Source organism: Lacerta agilis, chromosome 9 (assembly GCF_009819535.1).
Source record: "Lacerta agilis isolate rLacAgi1 chromosome 9, rLacAgi1.pri, whole genome shotgun sequence".
NCBI lineage: Eukaryota > Metazoa > Chordata > Lepidosauria > Squamata > Lacertidae > Lacerta > Lacerta agilis.
The window spans coordinates 3,906,367-3,927,145 of record NC_046320.1 but is presented as its reverse complement, the minus strand read 5'-3'; the positions used below and the strand labels follow the sequence as shown (position 1 = coordinate 3,927,145).

Below are 20,779 nucleotides of genomic sequence, written 5' to 3'. Positions count from 1 at the left end.
CCTACCTGTAACTCCACCTCTTTCTGTGATGCTTTTAGGGTGGTCTTTTGCTAAGAGGTTGGGCAATGTCTAAAGTCTTTAAAGGTTCCTGCATACTTTCTTCTTGGTCTCTCACCTCCTTCCAATGAGGTTGCAACAGAAAAATAAAGACAAAATAACTGAGGAGGGGAGCACTTGAATTTTAGCCTCTTCTTGCACCAGAATGCCAGCACATTCCTCAGGGGTGTCCCCTCTACCTCCAGGCATTCCCACCCACCCACTCCCCACCCACTTACTCAACTCGAAGAGATAAAGGGTCCTCCCTCACTTTCTTGCTCTCACTAAGAAAAGCTATAACAAAATAAAATAAAAAATTCCTTCCAGTAGCACCTTAGAGACCAACTAAGTTTGTTCTTGGTATGAGCTTTTGTGTGCATGCACACTTCTTCAGATACATGAAAGCTCATTTTTATTTTTTAATAAAGGATTTTTATTTAATAAAGGATTTTTATTTTTTAATTTTGTTTTGACTATGGCGGACCAACACGGCTACCTACCTGTAACTAGAAAAATAAAGATCGATCTCTGATCGTTCATGGACTTAGGGGACTCAGAGTCCCTTGGGGAGTTGGGCAGTAAAAGGCAACCACCAATTTTTCTACCAAACTCACTTCCCACTTTTGATGACTCTCTATATCTTTAAATATCACATAGAATGTTTGGAGATTGGGCACCCCAGTAAAAGAGAGCTAGTTCTCTCTGAATTAGACTGTTTGAAGGTTCACATGGCCCTACTACAAGAAGCTTGTTTCTAGGCAAAGGATAAAGACAGATTCTGCAAACAGAGTAGGGGAAGCTCACCTGAATGCTGCTTCAAAAAATCCAGAAACACTAGCCACATTAACCCACAAAAGAGCTGTGCTTGATTTTGCTGATGAAGAAAATTGCAGTTACAGGTAGGTAGCTGTGTTGGTCTGCCATAGTTGGTCTGCATGCACACGAAAGCTCATACCAAACTTAATTGGTCTCTAAGGTGTTACTGGAAGGAATTTTTTATTTTATTTTGTTTTGAAGAAAATTGTGTTATCATTCTACTCACTGAAAACGCCCCAACAACTCTAGCACTGGTAAATATTTTTGGCCCAAATGTTGACTCTCCTGCTGATCTTGCCTAGGACCTCTTGAACAAGGGAGGTGGACTTTGGGAAACCTGGCTTTGAAATCAAAGCATAGTGGGTAAGGTGAACCAATAAAAATAACCACAACGCCCTATCCAGGCATTCATAAAAGGGGTTATAAAGACCTGAGGGAAGGAAGTGGACTCACAGTCATTCACATTGCGCCCCCCCCCCCCAGGTGCCCCACAAGGGCAGGGAATAAAGAAACAGTAAAGTAAATAAAGACAATACAGAAATGCAGCAAATAAGGACCAAGGAAATGAAGCCAAGCCTCTCCCTTCATACTATCTTCAACTATTGTCCTAAACTTTCTCCAGCACCCATACCTAAGAGCTAAATCATCCATTCTGATTTACCAAAATAATGCCAGAAAAGAGGAAAGGGAAGTAAAAGGGAGGGCAGGAGTGGAGTGGAAGCAGCATCCTGGAGGTTTCCTATTAGTTACTGGCATACCCAGACCTTTCATGATGTGCAGAGGTCAGCTGAAAGAGCAGAAAGAACTTGTCACTGTTTCTACTTTCCTGAATTTTATCAGGGGGAAACGTCACCAGTGTCCCTGTAAATTCTCCAAATGTTATGTAAGCACATTCCGTTTCAGCATCATCCCATAAACAAATGCCATCACTGCCAGTCCAGTTAGGACATTACCAACTGTTCTGTCCTCAAAGATGGTTTTTTCTAATGCTCTTGATCAGTTAAGAGGTTTCTTGTTCTTTTTATCAGACAGTTTACCCAGGGCTTTGCATTCTCACATCAGTCCAGGTAAACAAGGCATAGTACACAAGCATCCTCTTTGCACATCAAAGATTTCATTAGCTAGGATCTTTCCACAGGATTCCTTTGTCTCATCAAAAGTCAGCCTCACCCACAGGCAGCTCCTAAACCTCAGCAAATCTGACACACAGCAGGGTTTCCCCCACCGCTATCATTCATACTGGTCCATTGTGAATGCAGTAGGATTTGCTGAATCTTCAGATTAACAACTTTGAAGAAAATACCGTACTTGACCAAGGGCTAGAAAACAACTCCGCCTCACCACAAGCTTCAATATTCAGTGATGTTATTGGCATCTCTCTGTCTCGTTTCTATTCTGAACTTAAAAATGGAAAGTATAATGCTGGTGGTCAAGAATGAGGTTTCATTTGCTTTCTGGGCAAATCTAAAAAATGTAGTATAAACACTGACAATTGGGAAACACTGGTCTGCAAGCACTCCAATTGGAGAACAGCCTTTGCCAAAGGTGCCATGGGCTTTGAAGACACTTTAAAGAAATGTGCTAAGAGAAAGGCATGTTTGGCAAACTGCCACCATTATAAACTCCCATCTGGAAACTTATGTCCCCACTGTGGAAGGACATGTGGATCCAGAATTGGCCTTCACAGTCTCTTACGGACTCACTGTTAAGACCGTGTTCATGGAAGACAACCTTACTCAGTTACGAGTGATCTCCAAAGAAGCTCTCCCCAAGCCCAAGTTTCTAGGCACATGGTTGCCTCCCCCCCCCCCCAAATCAATGATGGCTGGCTGCAAAAGTATGCATTTGTCTGCTTGGGTGTACTTTTAGGACCCACCTTATTTTTGTGATAGTAAGTAATTTTAAATTGCTTTTAAATATTGTGTTTCAATTGGGTTTTGGGTTAAAGGACAGAACAACAACAGTTGGGGCAGTGGCGTAGAGAGCCCCATTGGCACCTGAGTCGCTGTGTCCCTCCCAGGACCCTCCAGGTGGAGGGCAGCTGAAGGGGAGGCGGTGGGTGGGTGCCAGCCCTGTGCTGCTTTTTCGGGCAGCATGAGGCCTGCAGGGCACTCAAGTCGGCACATCACTCCCTTCAGCTGGAGGGTGCTCAGAAGAGACTTGGTGGCTCGGGTGCGCTGCAGGGCTAGTGCCACTCACAGGGCCTGCATGTGCCTGTTTGTGTCCTTCCTAGTCCCGGGCCATGCTGCTTTGGGGAGTGGCACACTGGGCTCTGTGGCAGCTTGGGATCTGCCGTACCACCACCAAAGGTAAGTAAAGCCGGGGGCACTGCACCCCCTCCAGTTACACTATTTAGGTGGAGAGCTTTATCCTCCAAGTCACCTGAATTAGGCACTGCTAGTTTAATTTTTTTTAAAGATCAAACTTATCCATCCTTAAAGAAATCAGCCCTGAGTGCTCACTGGAAGGACAGATCCTGAAGTTGAGGCTCCAGTACTTTGGCCACCTCATGAGAAGAGAAGACTCCCTAGAAAAGACCCTGATGTTGGGAAAGGTGGAGGGCACAAGGAGAAGGGGACGACAGAGGATGAGATGGTTGGACAGTGTTCTCGAAGCGACTGGCATAAGTTTAGCCAAACTGCCGGAGGCAGTGGAGGATAGGGGTGCCTGGCGTGCTCTGGTCCATGGGGTCACGAAGAGTCAGACACGACTGAGCGACTGAACAACAACAACAACAAAGTTTAATTTTTTTAAATGATAAGCCACCAGGAGTGGCTTCCTCTCTTGTCCTAGCAGAGCTCCGTGAACCTGCCCGGTGGAGAAAGCATCCAGTTAGCATTCTCCTTCTGTCTCTTTCTCTCTGTCTCCTTCCCACCCCCAAAACAACCAGGCTCCAATCACAAGGATCATTAGAAACGATGTCAGAGGTTTTTGCCCAATCCCAGTACTCTTGCCACCCAGCAACATTTTTACAAGTTCGTTTAAAGGGCTTGTTGGGAAACAAAAGTTGAAACATGGAAAAGAAAGAAAGGCAGCCTTGCCCCTCAAATATTTTATTGGCAGGGCAAAGTGACCTGGGCTCCTAGGAGCTGGCTCTTATGCCTCTGGGGGTGAAGCAGCATTAAAGTGAGCTCCCCAGGGCACAAGCCTCGGCAGTGTGTCTGGAGGTCCTGGGCTGCCCAGATGACAAGACCCCCATCCTGGCCTCACTGTTGTGGTCCCAAGGAAAGCAGAGCAATACATTTGGCACCAGCTTGGCTACAGGTGTTGCTGGAAGGAGTCGTACAAGCAGTGGCGGTGGAAGGCTCTCTGGCACCCAGTGCAGGGTGTTGAGGGGCGGGACTAACCGCCCATAGGAGCGGGGCAAACCACCTGGTGGCACATGCGCAGCGCCCAAATGCACAGCATGCATGCACCCACAGCCACTCTACAGTGAGGGGGGTGGGAGGCAGCAGGTGAACAGCGTGGAGCCTGCAGGTGCCCGAGACGCCCGGGGCAGGCCGCACCCCCCTTCCTACGCCCCTGCATACAAGGCACCATCTAACCATCTTAGGGATTCCAGTCCAGATTTGTGTAGGGCTTGCTCCTTAGCCTTTTCTTCTCTTGAAAATACCTCTGCGAGGCAGTGAGCTTTGGCATCAGTTTTCCTTTTGCTAGGTGGGATACTTTCCCAGGTTGACGAGCCCCATCTGCCTTCCACTTCCTTCTACAGCACATGGAGAAACCACCTTCTTGACCGATGGACCCACGCTTGGTCTCATCTGCTGGAGCCTGTCTTCACATGCAGGGGAAGTCCGTAACTCACTCAGGGTTTGAGACCCACCACCTCCCCTCACCTGGCCAGTCAAAGCCGTTCTTGGGGTGTGGCTACCTTCGCTACTGACAGGTTCTAGGAGCCACAGGTGAGAGCTGAGTGCAGGGTGGGGACCAAAAGTGGACAAACTACCCCAGAAGACAGATTGTATAACCATGTATAAGACAGCATAGTAGTAACCTACTTTGAATTTCTGCTTTGGCTCTTGTGGTGCCTCTTGGGCCTCATTCTGAAACCACGGTTTCCTTCTCCTTTTTTCTAACTTATTCTGCCTCAGAGCTTGGTAGTATTTCTAGCTCCTTTGCAATCTCAGCCGCATCTATCAAAACTTGTTGAAAATGCACATCACACCTGCAGGCCAGAAAGTAATTATTGGCTTGCAGTTGGCTTGTAACTGAATTGAAAGGCCCAATGTGAGCAGCCCAGCCTCAGATAACAAACTCACACCTTTGCTCACCCACCTTACAGATCCATGGGTTTTTTTTGCCAGGGCAGTGCTGGAAAGCACTGGATCCATAATTATTTGCAATTCAGTCAGTGGAGACAGATGTAGTCTGTGATTTGATTTTTGAGGGCACAGCCCATGGGAAACTTAGAGTTTCGAGATAGTAGGCTATGCTTTACTCGATCCAAGATGCTCACCTGCATGTATCCTTTCTCAGGCACTCCATTCTCTCTTTCTTTTTGTCACTTTCTCCTCCCTCCTTTCCCCCCAGCCATTCGGCTTCCTTCCCAGTCTCCCAGATTTTTCCTCTTTCCCTTCCACCCACTATTCTCTCTGTTCAGCTGCATGGGAGTTGGATCTGAGTCTTGAAAAGCACATAGAGCTGAAAGAGGGAGTGAGGAGGAGTGTTGCTTGCTTCCCCATTTTTCTCCTTCACTCTCACCACCTCAAAATGAAGGTGGGGTGGGGGCTCTCAGAGGCTTCATGGGCACCAAGGGAAGTCCTTAAGGGTGATTGTGCACCTGCAGACCCCAGGTTGACGATCTAAGATATGCTCCCCTCCAAGCTCAACCAGCCCTCTAACTGCAATCCATGGGAGGCTGGTTTGTGTATCACTTAAGAACTTGCACCATGAAAAAGTGATGTCCTTGAGGTGAATTGACATGGAAGTTCCATTTATGGTCTCTGATGCTTGTTGGCCGATTCACATAATGAGCCTTCACCCGATTCTGCAGTCATCAAGTGATGAATATGCATTGGGGTGTTAACTTAACAGAAAAAGGCACCTCTAACACCTGTTGCACAGAGACTATTTGAAAAGTCAGCAGCCCTAACATGATTGTATAATCCAGCCCCAGCTTTCCCTAATTCTGTGCAATCCTAATTATAAATGCATTGTAGTAAGCTGCTCTGAGTGAGGTGAAATAGGGGACATAAAGGAGAAGCAGGGAAGGCCAAATTGTACAAGCTGGGATGGAGCTTGGACATGCAGCATGACAGTGGGTGGTTAGAGAAGAACGTGGCAGGCGATTGAAGATCCAGGGAAAAGGCTGTCTAGTTTCCATAGAAACTGCTGCATCACATCATTTTATTCAGTTCAAAATAACAAGTTGGTTCTAGATGAGACAATAATTAGGAAGGAATTTTAACAAAATACCAACAAAGGAAACAATACCAACAAAATTCAGCTGAGATTCCATTATTGTGGAGCAATACCATTTTTGTTTCTAATCCTGGACTTCAATTACATTGCTTCTCTCTTACACCATCAGTTTAAAGCACCTTCAGATATTCTGACATAGTTCTTGTACCTTTCTATGTCTATGTATGCTTTTTCTTCTTTTTAACACAGCAGAGTTTTAAGCCTAAAGGGGCCGGGAGAGTAGTGACAAGTCGTTCCGAGAATTTCATATGGAATTCTGCTGCCACCTGGTGCTTAGCCGAGTCACAGACATTATTTACGCTACTCTACTAAGTCTTTTCAAAGACGCTGTCTCTTCCACAGACAGACTGCTTAAACCAAGAAGCCAGGACCTGCACACGACTCCGCTCCACAGAAGTTACAAACTTGTGACAAAGGCATCACCCTGGTTTGTAAACAGGTCTAATGCTGCACACGGCTGCTTGTGTTAATCTGTTCCTTGTGGTGCTTCTCCACATCTGGATCTGCTGCTGTGCAACAATGCAGTTGTTAGGAGTTACTCCTTCGGAGCAAGAATAATATTACCTCTTCAAAGTGCTTGATGTGAATTAGTTCAGTTATACTTACAACCCTTCAAGAGAAACCAGAATTATTATCTGCACATTGCATGTGGGGGCTGAGTTTCCCAATAGTTTCTTAGATGATGTGAGACATGAACCGGGGAGTTCCCAGCTCTCACTTTTAACCACTACTGTATTATGAAGGTCACTTAACTAGATTACCGTAATACCAGCATATATGGGAGTAAAACAAGGTTGTGTTCTTGCACCCACTCTGTTAAACATTCATATTAACTCCTTGGTCAAGAAGATACTTTCTGAAACAAATTCTCATTCACCTAAATTGTCAGGGAGATCCCTATGTATTCTACTTTATGCAGATGATGTAGGACTCCTGTCATTGTCATGTGTAGGCCTGAGACAGATATTAAGAGCTTTGATGCCTATTTTAATACTGAACAGCTGACAATTAATTATGATAAATCTAAAGTTTTAGTTTTTACTTGGAAACGATGCAAACATTGCTGGCAAATCAATGGACATCTAATTGAACAGGTCAAATTTTTAAAATATCTGGGAATAATTTTTCAAGCTACCGGCTCCTGGAAAACTGAAGTGCGATAGCAAATGCACAACAGAGCCATAACTCACTAATTTATTTAGTTTAGCATGTTACCTCAGCAATTCAGGTGTTCAGTGTTAAGATCTTACCACAAATGCTGTACGGAAACACAAACACGCACATTTAACCAGTTTGAGGCTCTAGAATCTGTCCAAACAAAATTTCTGAGAAGTGTTCTCAGCCTTCAAAAATGTGTGCCCAATGCACTTCTATGATTAGAGACTGAATAAATTTCTACTGAATCTCAGATCTGGATATTTAAGATTAAAATTTTGGCTAAAACTCTTATTCATGTCTAAAGGCCTAGCCCTCTTGATCCTTACTGGCACATTTCAGTCAAGGTGGAAGATGGTAAATGAAAAAGTACTAAATTTAGGATTCTCACCAAATGCTATTCTTGCCATGGGTTATGCAAAAGCCAAAGAAAATATATGTCAATGCATTTGGGATATTGCGTTGTAAAACTGCATAAATGCAGCTTCTATTTTTCTAACTTTTAGAGACAGAGGGCGGGCGCTTCTTCCTGCTATCTGACCAATTTGACTATTCCAAAATTTAGGAAACCATTTACCCAGGCTAAGTTTAACGTGCTCCCATCTTGTCTTAATTTTAAATTAATGCCTTACCTTGTTTTTTTAACCATTTTTATATAGTCATTTTATATTTCTCATTGTTTTTAAATATTCTATAATGTTTTTAACTCTACATTTAATTATATACTTAAAATATTTTATTGTTTCATCTGCTCTGTTTTCTTATCTTCTCTACTGGTTATTGACCGAAATAAAAAGACAGAACTTCTGAGGGGTCTTTAAACACTCAACACTGGTTGGAGGTGACAGGGACGAGTCATTGAGGCTTGTGTTCAGAGACAGGCAGCATTCTCTAATGACACCATGTTATCCATTAAGTCCCACCGCTCTCCAGCCTCCCTGCTTTCCCCTTTGGAGAAAGCAGCAACTTCAGGTAACTTGCTTTTGCTTACTCCGCTAGCTTGGAACCAGAAATGGGGAACATGTGGCATCCAGATGTTGTTGGACTCCAACTCCCATCAGCCCCAGGTCTGCCTGGCTAATACTCAAGAGATGATGGAAGCAGTGATCCAACAGTGTTCAGAGGGCCAGAGGTTACTTATCCCAACCCTTGGAGCTGCTCTGGGCAGTGGTTGCCCAGCCAACATTTATTTTTCCAGAGTACAAATTGGGTGGGAGGGAAGTGGGTCAGGTGGGAGAGAAATGGCTTATATAAATACACTCTGGGTTTTGCTGTGTGTTTGGTGTTGTAATGCCTTGTTTACCACCCCCCCTTCTCGAATAGAAACTAAGGGTAATTCAGCTATCTATACCTGACATTTACATAGCCAATATGCATTTAGTCTTTTTGGAAAAACCTAAGTTATTTTTTACAAATTGTTGTTGTTGTTGTTTAGTCGTTTAGTAGTGTCCGCCTCTTCGTGACCCCATGGACCACAGCACGCCAGGCACTCCTGTCTTCCACTGCCTCCCGCAGTTTGGTCACTCATGTTGGTAGCTTTGAGAACACTGTCCAACCATCTCGTCCTCTGTCGTCCCCTTCTCCTTGTGCCCTCAATCTTTCCCAACATCAGGGTCTTTTCAAGCGAGTCTTCTCTTCTCAAGAGGTGGCCAAAGTACTGGAGCCTCAACTTCAGGATCTGTCCTTCCAGTGAGCACTCAGGGCTGATTTCCTTCAGAATGGATAGGTTTGATCTTCTTGCAGTCCATGGGACTCTCAAGAGTCTCCTCCAGCACCATAATTCAAAAGCATCAATTATTTGGCGATCAGCCTTCTTTATGGTCCAGCTCTCACTTCCATACATCACTACTGGGATAGCTTTAACTATACGGACCTTTGTAGGGAAGGTGATGTCTCTGATTTTTAAGATGCTGTCTAGGTTTGTCATTGCTTTTCTCTCCAGAAGCAGGCGTCTTTTAATTTCGTGACTGTTGTCACCATCTGCAGTGATCATGGAACCCATGGAAATTGTTCTATGGCTTGTAATTTTCCCTTCCCTTGTTTAGAATAAATATGATTTTTAAAAATATATATATAAAAGGGAAAGTGATTGGCTCCCCTGTGTGACTAGGAGTCTCAAGAAAAACTAGTTTCCCATTGGGGCTGGTGAGGACTTTTGTCTAAGATGATTTCCATTCCATCTGCAGTGAATGAGTGAAAAGTCTCTCAGATGCCCACACCCTGTGTCCAGAGCAGGAGCTGGGCTCCTCCACATCTGCTATCAGGTAAGGAAAAGCAAATGGCAGTGTGATTCTATTCACGTCTATCAATAAGTAAGTCCTGCTGAATTCACTGGGCTTGCTTCCAGGCATGTAGGTATATGATAGCTTTAATGATTATCTCAACAAATTACATTATTATTTTATTTTATTTATTTCATAAAATTTATACACCACCTGAACTTATACACCCAGAGTGGTTTACAAATATAAAACAGTAAAATCAAGAAAAAATAACAACCATACTTTAAAACTTACAGATGTTAAAATTACTCGAGTTTTCTAAACATCTGGGTAGGCTTCTATAAATGAAAATGTTTTTAGCAGGCGCCGAAAAAAGTAGAGTGAAGGCACCTACATGATCTCAACAGACAGGGAGTTCCGAAGTGTAGGTGCTGCCACACTAAACAATCAAATTATTACAAATGCGTGACAGGTATTATGTGGCACCTGTAGTGGTACCAATTTCGCTGACCAAAGCAGTTGAGTGGGTAAGGCGATCTTGTTAGGGATACTGGTCCCAAGTTGTTAAGGGCCTCATATACCTTGAACCTGGCCCAGGAGCAAATTGACAACTGGTGCAGATCTCTTGAGCACAGGTGAGACACACTCGGTACACTTTGACCATAAAACTAAGAAACGATAGCTGATGAAGAATAAACGAAACAGGGCCTTGTCCTGGAATTAACAATCGTTGTAACTGGAATTTGTTTTATACTTTCAACAACAAAAATAGAGAAAACCATTGTTTATTGCCATCCTGGCCTGAGTCCTTGCAACCTTCCTACTTTATTTCCTGTATTCTCCAAGGACTCCAATTTTCTAATAAAGCAATTGTGCTGCAGCATCCTGCACTAACTGCAGCTTCTGGATCAAGCAACAAGGAAAGACCTACATAGAGCAGATGTACAGGAATACAGCAAAGACAACTATACTTTCAAACGCAGGTTGAAGACATCTCTGATGCACAACTCAAGTAGTGCCCTGGGCAACCCAGTGAAGTGCATCTTTCTTGTAAAAGTGTGGCTAAACGGCCTCAAAATTCTGCTTGCAGGTGTCTGCACCAGACCCACAAGAAATCTAGACTGGCCAGGGCCTGGCCAAGACATTTGATGGCGCCCCCCCCCCCCCCGCGACAGGGAAGAAGGGATGAAGATCTAAATCGGCAGCAGGGGAGCAATAAAGCTCGACGTGGGGATGCTGCTGCCTGAGGCGCTCGCCTCACCTGGCTTCGGGGACTGGCTCCGTCAAAGGGACGTTGCACGGCCAACACGCCCCCTCCACCATGGGCAGACCCAGGTTTGCCTGGGCAAGGGCTGTCCGCGGCGGCGCTTCCCAAGGGGCGGCCCCCCTGCCCTTCCGACGGCCCCATCCTCCCCGACGCGCAAGGAAGAGGCGAGTAATTTCCGCTTCTGCAGACGCCTCCCCCCTCCCTCCATCCCCGTGGGTTTCTTGGCGTTCCCCTCGCCCCCCACCCGCGACGAGGCGCGCGGAGGGAAGCTTCCGCGCCGTGCGTCGGCGCCCCGACGGCCATTTGGCGAGGGCGCAGCGGGCGCGCGTCTCCCCCGCTCTCCCGCCGGCCGAGGCGTGACACGTTCCTCGGCTGCCTCCGACACGGGGCTGGGAGGAGCCGCCTGCGCGCCGCCGCGCCGACTCCGCCGTCCTCTTAAGGTGGCCTCGCGCGCTTGCCCGCCGCCCTGTTCAAAGAACCCGGCCCTCCTCCGCCATTCATGGGCGCACGGTGCGTCTCAAGGCTTGTGCAAAGCGGCAGAATGTTCCGTGGCGTTTTTAAAAGGGCGCGCCTAGTCCTCATTGTTCCGGAAAATAAAGAAATAATGGCGTGCTGGTCCTAACAGGTGCTCGCCTCTGTAGCAGTGCCCTCTCCCTGCCACGGAATATTGATGTGCAGTGTGCATCCATACACAGATGTCTCCCTCCCTGCTGAGCCTCCCTTCCCACTCCGCTCCAACCTTGCCATTGTGCAAAGTGCGTCATTGCCTGCCGTCAACCTTTTCCTTTTTTTGCGGGAAATTCCCTTATAGCATTGGGAAACAGCAAGGAGGGTGACAGCTATGTATTACAGATGAAACTCGAAAAATTAGAATATCATGGAAAAGTCCATTTATGTAAGCAATTGTTTTCATTAGCTACTGGAGTTTAATGTATGAGATAGACTCATGACATGCAATGCGAGATATGTGAAGCCTTTGCTTGTTATAATTGTGATGATTATGGCGTACAGCTGATGAAAACCCCAAAGTTGAAATGGTTAATTTGGGGTTCTCATCAGCTGTATGCCATAATCATCACAATTATAACAAATAAAGGCTTGGCATATCTCGTTTTGCATGTCATGAGTCTATCTCATATATTAGTTCCACCTTTTAAGTTGGTTTACTGAAAGAAACGAACCTTTCCACGATATTCTAATTTTTCGCGTTTCACCTGTATAGCAGTGGGGAACAGCAGGGAGGGTTGACAGCAAGCTGGCCTTGGCCGTGGCCTACTCAGCTCTTAACAAAGCACACCACCGACCCTGCTATTTTTCTCCTTTGTTCCTTTCCTCTCTTGTACCTTGTTTACACATGCAGCAGAATGCGGTGCTTGAAGTACTGGTAGTACAACCAGAGATTCATTTTTGAAGGATTTCCCTCCCCTCTCAAAGACTCCTTGCAAGCAAGACCAACAGGCAAAGAACAGGGGTGCAACCCCATCCACCCCACCGCAAGAGTTTTCTGTCCACAGGAATTCTTGTACGTATGTGAAGGGAGCATTCAAAAGAGGACTCTACAACGTGCACAGGCCACCCTACCACCTGCCACTCACGTTGCTGCAGGTTTGGAGCAGCCCCTTGTGTGCCAAGGAGGCCACCTGTTTGCAACCAGAGGTACCACTGTATCTATCTGTGGCTGAACAAGGCTGAAGCTGGTTTCTAGATCCCCTAGCTCCCCATTGCTCAAACGATCTGAATGAAAAAACAGCAACAATTTTCTATGTTCCCAGATAAATCCCATTCAGTCTTGGGTTAGACATACCAAATACTATACTTCCAACATATTTTTGAATCAGCATTTGGAGATAATTCATCTCAAAATAAGCATTGGGCTGCTATCCTAAATAAAAGATACCACATGGAGACAGTCTCAGACACCCTAACATCACTTTTGGCCTAAAGTTTTGTTTCATTATACAGTAAGGTGTTCAAGTGGTGCTGCACTCAGGTCCACAACTATAGGTATGGGGGGGGGAACATGGGATGGGAACCCCAAACTAAATTTCTGCTCATCCCAAATCATACACCCAAGTGTCCTCTGGGACTCTCTAGCATCCTGCCGAGCACTTTTCAGTTTTGCAGAAGTAACTGTAAAGTGTTTGTGTGTGGGGGGGGGGGGATTCCTTCCAGTAGCACCTTAGAGACCAACTAAGTTTGTAAAGTAGGAGTCAACAACCTTTTTGGACCAGTGGGCACTTTTTGAAAAAGTGCTATGGGCATCAGTTAGAAAATGGCTGCCATGGTCATGTGGTGGCATAACAAAACATGGGTGCATGGAGCGTTAGGCATGGGTGCATGGAGGGTTAGGCATAAAAAATTGCTGCTTCTCCAGCTATCGCCTGCTGGTCTTCTTGTCTGTGCTAAATTGTCTAAATAAATTTTGTGTTAAAATCAAGAGAATTTTATCCCAGGCAAAAAATTTGGATGTTGTTCACTTTCCCTATGTAAGCTTGTTTATTTTAACCACCTCAGACTTTTTGTCCTGAATCAGCAGTTCCCAAACTCCCTCTCATGCCCCCACAGACAACTTGAATATTGGTGAGGGTCTTGGTGGACCATGTAATCATTTGTCTGTCTCTTGAAGCAGTTGTAAGGCACTCTGTGAGATGCTGTGTGATTTTTAAATGAATGTTTATTGATTTTATTTCTTGTATAGCATTGTATTGAATTACAATTTGAATTCCATAGACTTCATCTAAGAAATAAAAACAGCAATAGAAATAAAATTAAAGATCAATATGAATATGTAATGCAAATACACAATGGACCACCTGAATGAAGCTTGAAGACCAGTTTGACAAACGATGTCCTAGGCCTCCAAGGACTTGTGGAATGATGCCTTTGTTTAAAAACTTAAAATAACTTGAAAGTGAAATGTAATTAAATAGAAATTTTGTGCTTCAGTGTGGGTGGGATGGTTGAATATTGATTGTTGCTTCCTGTATAAATATGTGAAAATAAAATAACAAGCTATGAATATTTTTAATACTTTTATTTATGATAAAGTCCATTTTGGCAAGTATCAGTGAGATGGCTGAGCTTGAATTTTGCCACAAGTAGTTCAATGTCAGATCTGATGATTGTCAGATAGTCAATGGTGAAAACAAAATAAAAAATTCTTTCCAGTAGCACCTTAGAGACCAAAGCTCATACCAAGAACAAACTCAGTTGGTCTCTAAGGTGCTACTGGAAAGAATTTTTTATTTTGTTTCGACTATGGCAGACCAACACGGCTACCCACCTGTCAATGGTGAAAAGTTTGTCTCACAAAGATCCGTACACGCAACAGCCGACTGACACGTGTCTAAATGACGTGATTGCGCATGTGCACATGGCACCGAACACATTAGTGATCCTAACACGTCACTAAACACATCACTATAAGGGCACAATGGGGGATGGGGCGGAACATGGTGCACTTATATGCGCATGAGGGCTGGGAAAATAACCCCTGTGCAAAATGGTAATTGACTCTAGGACCAAATGGCAGCATCACATTTATTGCTTTGTCAGTAAGGTCTGGATACTCAGTCATAACTGAGTAATTTTGGTACCACAAACCCAAAATCTGGAGAACGACACTTGCAAACAATGCACCTTCGAGGGCCTTGCAACATGACAGTCCAGAAAGGGTTTTGTCCAAAGACAACTTTGAGTGACATCAGTTGCAAATGGGTTTCGCACCCTCAAAAAACTCCAGCAGAAAAGTAGTGGGCAAATGTATGCATCAAATCACCCTTAAACTATTAGCTAACTCTGGCGGCAGATCTGGTTATGGTTTGCCACAAGGTGCTCCTGCAGCGAGTGGTTTTTTTGCTTCCTCTTTTTTATGGAAAGACAAGGCGGGTTTTACAAAGTACTTTCAGACGCACAGTTGTCCCCGTTTTCATTTTCCGAGAACGGACAAACACCCCCTGCCCACAATAAGATGGTGCATTTCCTGCCCCGTTATGGGCAGAACTCCGAAATAGGAGCTACTCGTTTACGACTAGGGCTCAGCTCCCCCCCACCCCCATTTGTACGTTTTAAACTTAAACCGGGGAGCCGAGTCTACTCGCAGGAAAAGCTGAGGGGAGACACCGCGGGGGGGGGTGAGGAGGGGGAGGCAAATCCGGAGCCCCATCCTCCGCCTGGCTGAGGGGGGGCACGAGCGGTGGAAAGGGGGTGTCGGCCGTTGGCGCTTTTCGTGAGGGGAAAGGGGTGTTTAAACACACACGGGATTCAGGGCTCCGTCAGGAGATGGAGAAGAAGCGGGTCGGCTTCCCCTCTGCCGGGGCCCCGCCGCCTCCTCCTGCGAGAGGAGCCACCTTAAGGCGGGGAGGCGGGGGTGGCGCGGCCTGGAGGGAGCCGGGGGAGGCGGAGCGGAGGCCGGGGAGGAGCCGGGGCCTGCAGTGGAGCCGCAGCCCCGGAGCACACGGAGCGAGCGACAGGCGGCAGGAGCAGCAGCACAGCAGCAGCAGCGAGGCCGGGGCCTGCAGAGGGTCTGCCTAGCCGCCGCCGCCGCCGCCGCCGCCCCGCTCGGAAAGACCCCCGCGAGCGGGCCTCAGTCCGGGCAGCAGCAGCAGCAGCGCCAGGCCCAGGAGCCGCCGCGGCCTCCAGTGGCAAGCGAGTCAGGAGGAGCGAGCGAGCGAGCGGCGGCGCCACCCCCGCCCCGCGCAGCCCTCCCGCTTCCTCCCTCCCTCCCTCCCTCCCTTCCGCCAGATCCCCGGCTCGGCCCCGAGCTTGTGGGGGGAAAGATCCCTCCCTGCGCAGACGGAGGGGGATAATCTCGGGGGGAGGCGGAGGCCCAGGAGGAGCGCCCCCACCGCGCCCGCCGCCCCACGCCTCCTTCCCCCGCAGAGGCTGGCTCTGAAATCCACGGCCAAGGACGGAGAGCGCGCAGCTAGGCCCCGCTTCTGGGTCAGTTGTCCACTCCCGCAAGTTCTTCTTGCCCACCTCGGCTTCAGACCGAGGATTTAAAGGCCACTCTCGGCATAATGGAAGGGAAAGGAGCCCCGGCCGGGAAGGAGAGCTCGTAGCGACCGCCAGAGGGGAGGGAGGAAGCACCGACCTCGTCTCTCGTACCGTCGTATTTTTATTTTAAACCGCCCTCCCCCCGCCGCCGCCGCCACAACAGCCACAGCCACCACTTCCCTCTTAAATTCTCTCCTGCAACTTAAAAATCGGTACCTACCTGCCCGCCGACGAGGAAACAAAGCAGATTTTCCACTGGCCTGTTGGAGCCGCCGACTTTATAAATAAGTTCCTCAAGCTAGTCAAGCAAGGAGGAGCAGCCTTCCCTCTGGAGAGAACCCCATTTTGCTGTCAAATATCAATTGTGAAGGGGAAGGGGACGCTTGACAGGCATAGGAAACGGGATAGTATCAAACAGCTGTCAGAGAAGAGGACCCGCAGCAGTTTAAAAGGAAAAACAAATACTCCTTGGGATAAACGAAAAAGATGCTTGTTCCCTAAGATTTCTAATAGGGTGTGTGTTAGCTTGAAGAAAATAAGGAACTCTTAATTACCAAAGGAGGTGAAAGTTGTTCCCATTTATAGCTACTCACCAACAAAGAAAAAGGAGGAGAACATCTTTCAAGCCTAGTCAACAGGAGAGAGGAGGAATATACCTGTAGCATAAGGGTTTGGAAACCCAAAGCTGATCTCTACCCACAGCAGCATCACTTTGAGCATGAGGCCTATGTGCAGAGTGTGAAGGACATCTCTCTTGTTGAAATAAGTCCAGAGGCATCCACTGCAGAAAATCTTAATGTGAGTGACAATATTGCATCACATACCCTGCCTTGTCTATTTTTCTGTTTTTTTTCTCCCCAGCATTCTTCCTTATATTTTCTTTCTCTCAATATTCTGATTTAGAAGCCTGTATGCCTCCTTTCTCTCTATCTTTTGCTGGCTTGCTTTCTGGAATATGTTGCTTTCCATTAAAAAAAAAAATTTCACCTGTTTGATTTTTCTAGTGGAGAGCCTGCCTCAAGGAATTGTAAGCAACACTGTTTTTCAGCACTTTGGGTCTGGGTGGGGGTCAGGGGTATCTATATATCTTACCATTTAGGAGGAAAGATTCACAGTGATTGAAAGTTAATGGGTGGAGTGTGTGTGATTATTTACTTCAGATGTAACATCACACCATTAATGCAACTGTGCTCGGGTGGTGTCAGCACAATCCTGTACATGCTGAACTCTGTGTGAGACATAAGCTATAGATGATAAGACTATGTTAAGTCTCTCAAGTGTGAATCTTCTTGTTTTTGGTGTACGGTTAATTCTCTTTCCTTCGTTCTTTCAAAGGGTAATAATAGGGATTCTAATGCGTGTTAATGATTAGAACCCAGATATTTTAGCTATTGCTCATTGATTCATGTCAGAGTACTGTATGATCTTCTGGATTTGGACTGAGAAATACGTCTGCAGTATGTGAAATCAAGTGCATTTGAAGGCCTTGCATTCATTCCACCAGTGCTGTCCTTGATTTGATCTTCCTACTTTACTGAATATTACAGACAAATTTTGGTGCCCATGCCCTGGGACGGGAGAGTTAAATCTCAGGTTGTGGAATCCCTTTGGCAGCAGTGCTTAGAGCAAGTTACACACTGCAGCTGCTCCTGGTAGGAAATAGAAGCCTAAGGGGCAACCACTTCAGATAGTGCTTTTTATAGATTCCATTGACAGTGGTCACTTTGAGGAAAAAATAGGAATGCTAACTTGAGGTGTACCTCTGACATCTCAATCCACTTTGGGACTAAATCAGTTGAAAAGCAATCTAAGCTCAAAAGATTCCTTGTTGTAATTACTGCTAGAGTATTCCCAGTAAAAGTATTCAGAGGAGGAGTTATGGGGTTTTTCTGAATGTAATTGATGTAAATTCAAAACTGCCCAGTTGTTTAAAATTGATTGCCCATGCCTGGGTTTTTTTTAACCTGCAGTATTTTAATTGACTAATAGTTAGATTAATCAATGGAAAGCATTTTGATAAATGAACATAATTCCTCTGCTTAATAGGGAGTGGATTTTAGAAACATATTGATCGTTTTTGGTTCAAATAATTATTTAAAAAAGGCCACATAACAAAAAGGTATTCCTTTCTATATGAAGGGGGGATGCCTTTTTTAGATGATACTTGCTGTGACATAGGCAATTGCATCATCTGAAAACAGAAGGTATGTCAGAAGGGACCTCAGAAGGCATCTAGCCCTAATCCCTGCTGCTGCAGGAAATATATGGCTACAGCATCCTTGATAGGGGGCTATCCAACCTCTCTCTGTAAGAGAGACCCACCACTTTTCAAGGCAGGTTGTAACATGCTTTTTTCCCCTTTAGAACTACTGCTTTTCATGTGTGCAGATTTTATGCAGATATCATTAATGAGCTAAAACACATGAAGTTAATGGACTCAGATTTCTTCAGCTGAGTAACAGCCCTCCATTTAAACTTTCATGGAGCATTCCAGTTGGACAGGTAGATTTTTCTGGAGAACTAAAATGCCCAATAATGGCATCTAAATAGTTCACTGCAATAAAATAAGAATTTCTCTACTATAAAATTTGGCTGTGAGGAATGGAAAATTGGGGTGACAGTTACCCGATCAATGCCTCCAGTTGCCAGTGGATTCAGTTGCCTGTATTTTGGTGGAATGGTTCAATTGTTGTGACCCAGGTATGTAAGCAAAAGGTGGGAAAAGAAATGGGAGGAAGAAGCTTGGACCATCTCACAGTGTACTTCTTCATAACTTTAATTAATGTACCACAACTTGAAAATCTGGCATTTCCCCCCCCAAAAAAAATTTCAGTTTATAGATCTAAGAAAATTAGTTAAAAGTTACCTAGATTCATCTTCTTGATATGTCAGAGTAAGCAATCTCCTTCCTCTGGCATCTCTTACATAGCAGTGAGAATTGTGAACTTGCAAGTTAATGATGATTAGCAAGGATTTTGAGTTTTCATTCCATAATCTATGCATGTTAACTCAAAAGTAAAACAAGTCTGTTTAGGAACATGGCCCAAAAAGTCTAAAAAGGCTTGTTAAATAGTGGTTGTAGGAGAAATTGCCTAAGCAATAATGAAAGATAATTGGAGATGATGCTGGTTCTTTGCATGTTTATTTAATTAGGGTTTTTAAAAAGTAATGTGTCTAAGGCAGAGGGATCAGAATAATGGTCTGTAGAATTGAAAAACAATTTGAAAATCTGAATATTGTTGATGCTTGAAATCAATTTTTAATTGAATTTTGTCTAGTTTCATTAAATTTGTAAGTGCTTTAGGTCAGTGGTCCTCTTGCCTTCTGCCTAGAGGGTTTGAAAACAACATCTTAATATCTCAAATATGTGAATGAATAATAAAGAAGAGTGCTTTGGGGCTGGGTCAGAGCCTGCTCTGTCACCATGAGTAGCCACAACCAGACCCTACATACCTGGAATTTGGGGCTTCACAGTCAGATGCCACTACCTGACACAAGCAGGATTGAATTCTCATTCATTGTACATTTCTCTTCAGAAGTTAACGTTTGTCTGAAGCTTCTGCAGATATGTGTGATCTGCTAATGTTACTGAGGCCTTTTAACTTTTTATATCACACTTTTCCAAAGGTTATTCAAAGTTACTTAACAACAAAATGTAACTTATTCTGGTTTTGAGTACAAATTATTCATTTTGTGTATAATAGTAAATCAATATCAAGCAAACTTTAAAATGAGTGCGATAAAATAAAATAGTAATTAATAAAAGTTTCCTCTGTAGCAGTGTTAGAAACTCAGATATACAGTGGTACCTCTGGCTGCGGACAGGATCCGTTCCGGAGCTCTGGTTGGATCCCGAAGTTTCTGCAACCGGAGGGACTGCTTCTGTGCATGCGTGCATGGCGAAACCCTGAAAAAATACTTCCGGTTTTGCCATGTTCGCATCCTGAAGGATACACAACCGGAGGTGTGCCTATCCAGAGGTACCACTTTATAAGCTAATTGCCAAATAGCATCTTAAACCTAGGTTATGGTCACCACAACAAAATGTCTGGCACAATTTTTTCCACTGAAAGTTGTTGTTAGTAATTATTAATAATTTCATTTCTATACTGCTTTATATTTTAAATAAAAAATCTCAAAGCGGTTCACAACACATTAAAACATCAAATAAAACAATCCAGAATAAATCAAATTCAAGTTTCAATGAAAATATTAGACTTCTTCTGCTTTCCCCATATTTACCTACTTAATATATAGAGATGCCCCATAGCAGAAGTACTCTAGGAAGCCAGTGTGGTGTAGTGGTTAGAGTGTTGGACTAGGCCCTGGGAGATCAGGGTTCAAATCCCCACTCAGTCATGAAGCTCACTGGGTGACCTTGGGCCAGGCACAGCCTCTTAACCTACCTCACAGGGTAGGAATTAACTGATGGGGGGGGGTGAACCATGTACTCCATGGAGAAAAAAGTGGGCTATAAATGCATTTTTAAAAAGCTCTTCTGCTTACCTGCTTAAGAAAGCTGGACGGGCGAAAAAAAAAAAAAAAAAGAAAGCTGGACGGGCGAGGCAGATGAAGATGTCAGTTGCCCATCTGGCCTCTAGAGGTATAATTAGACCTGGGCCAGTTGCAAAATGCACCTGGCACCTAGGGAATTTCTAATGCTGCTCCATAGATATCTAGTTGGTTTTGAGGACGGGAGAAAATGTTGTATGACCTAATTGATTATGGTACATGACAATGGTACAAACCTGAGTCTACATCTTCTTTGGTTCCTTCATGCAAGGCAGCTGGTTCTTCATTAGATCAAAGGTGATGATAGAAATGCTGATAGCAGTGCACTTTTACACCCACTTGACTAGCAGAGTTT

The 20,779-nt window shown here is 45.0% G+C and overlaps 1 protein-coding gene across 4 annotated transcripts in view; it reads left to right on the top strand.

The window, feature by feature from the left end:
- Positions 1-16,025: 16,025 nt before the first annotated feature.
- FOXJ2 (forkhead box J2) overlaps positions 16,026-20,779 on the top strand; it is a 32,623-nt gene continuing 27,869 nt past the window's right edge. For 2 of the 4 annotated variants that reach the window (XM_033159526.1, XM_033159523.1), the window contains exon 1: positions 16,036-16,710. The gene's annotated coding sequence lies outside the window, so the exon portion shown is untranslated. Of the gene's footprint in view, positions 16,711-20,779 lie in introns of all 4 variants that reach the window. The other 2 variants (XM_033159527.1, XM_033159525.1) reach the window with 2 other exon arrangements.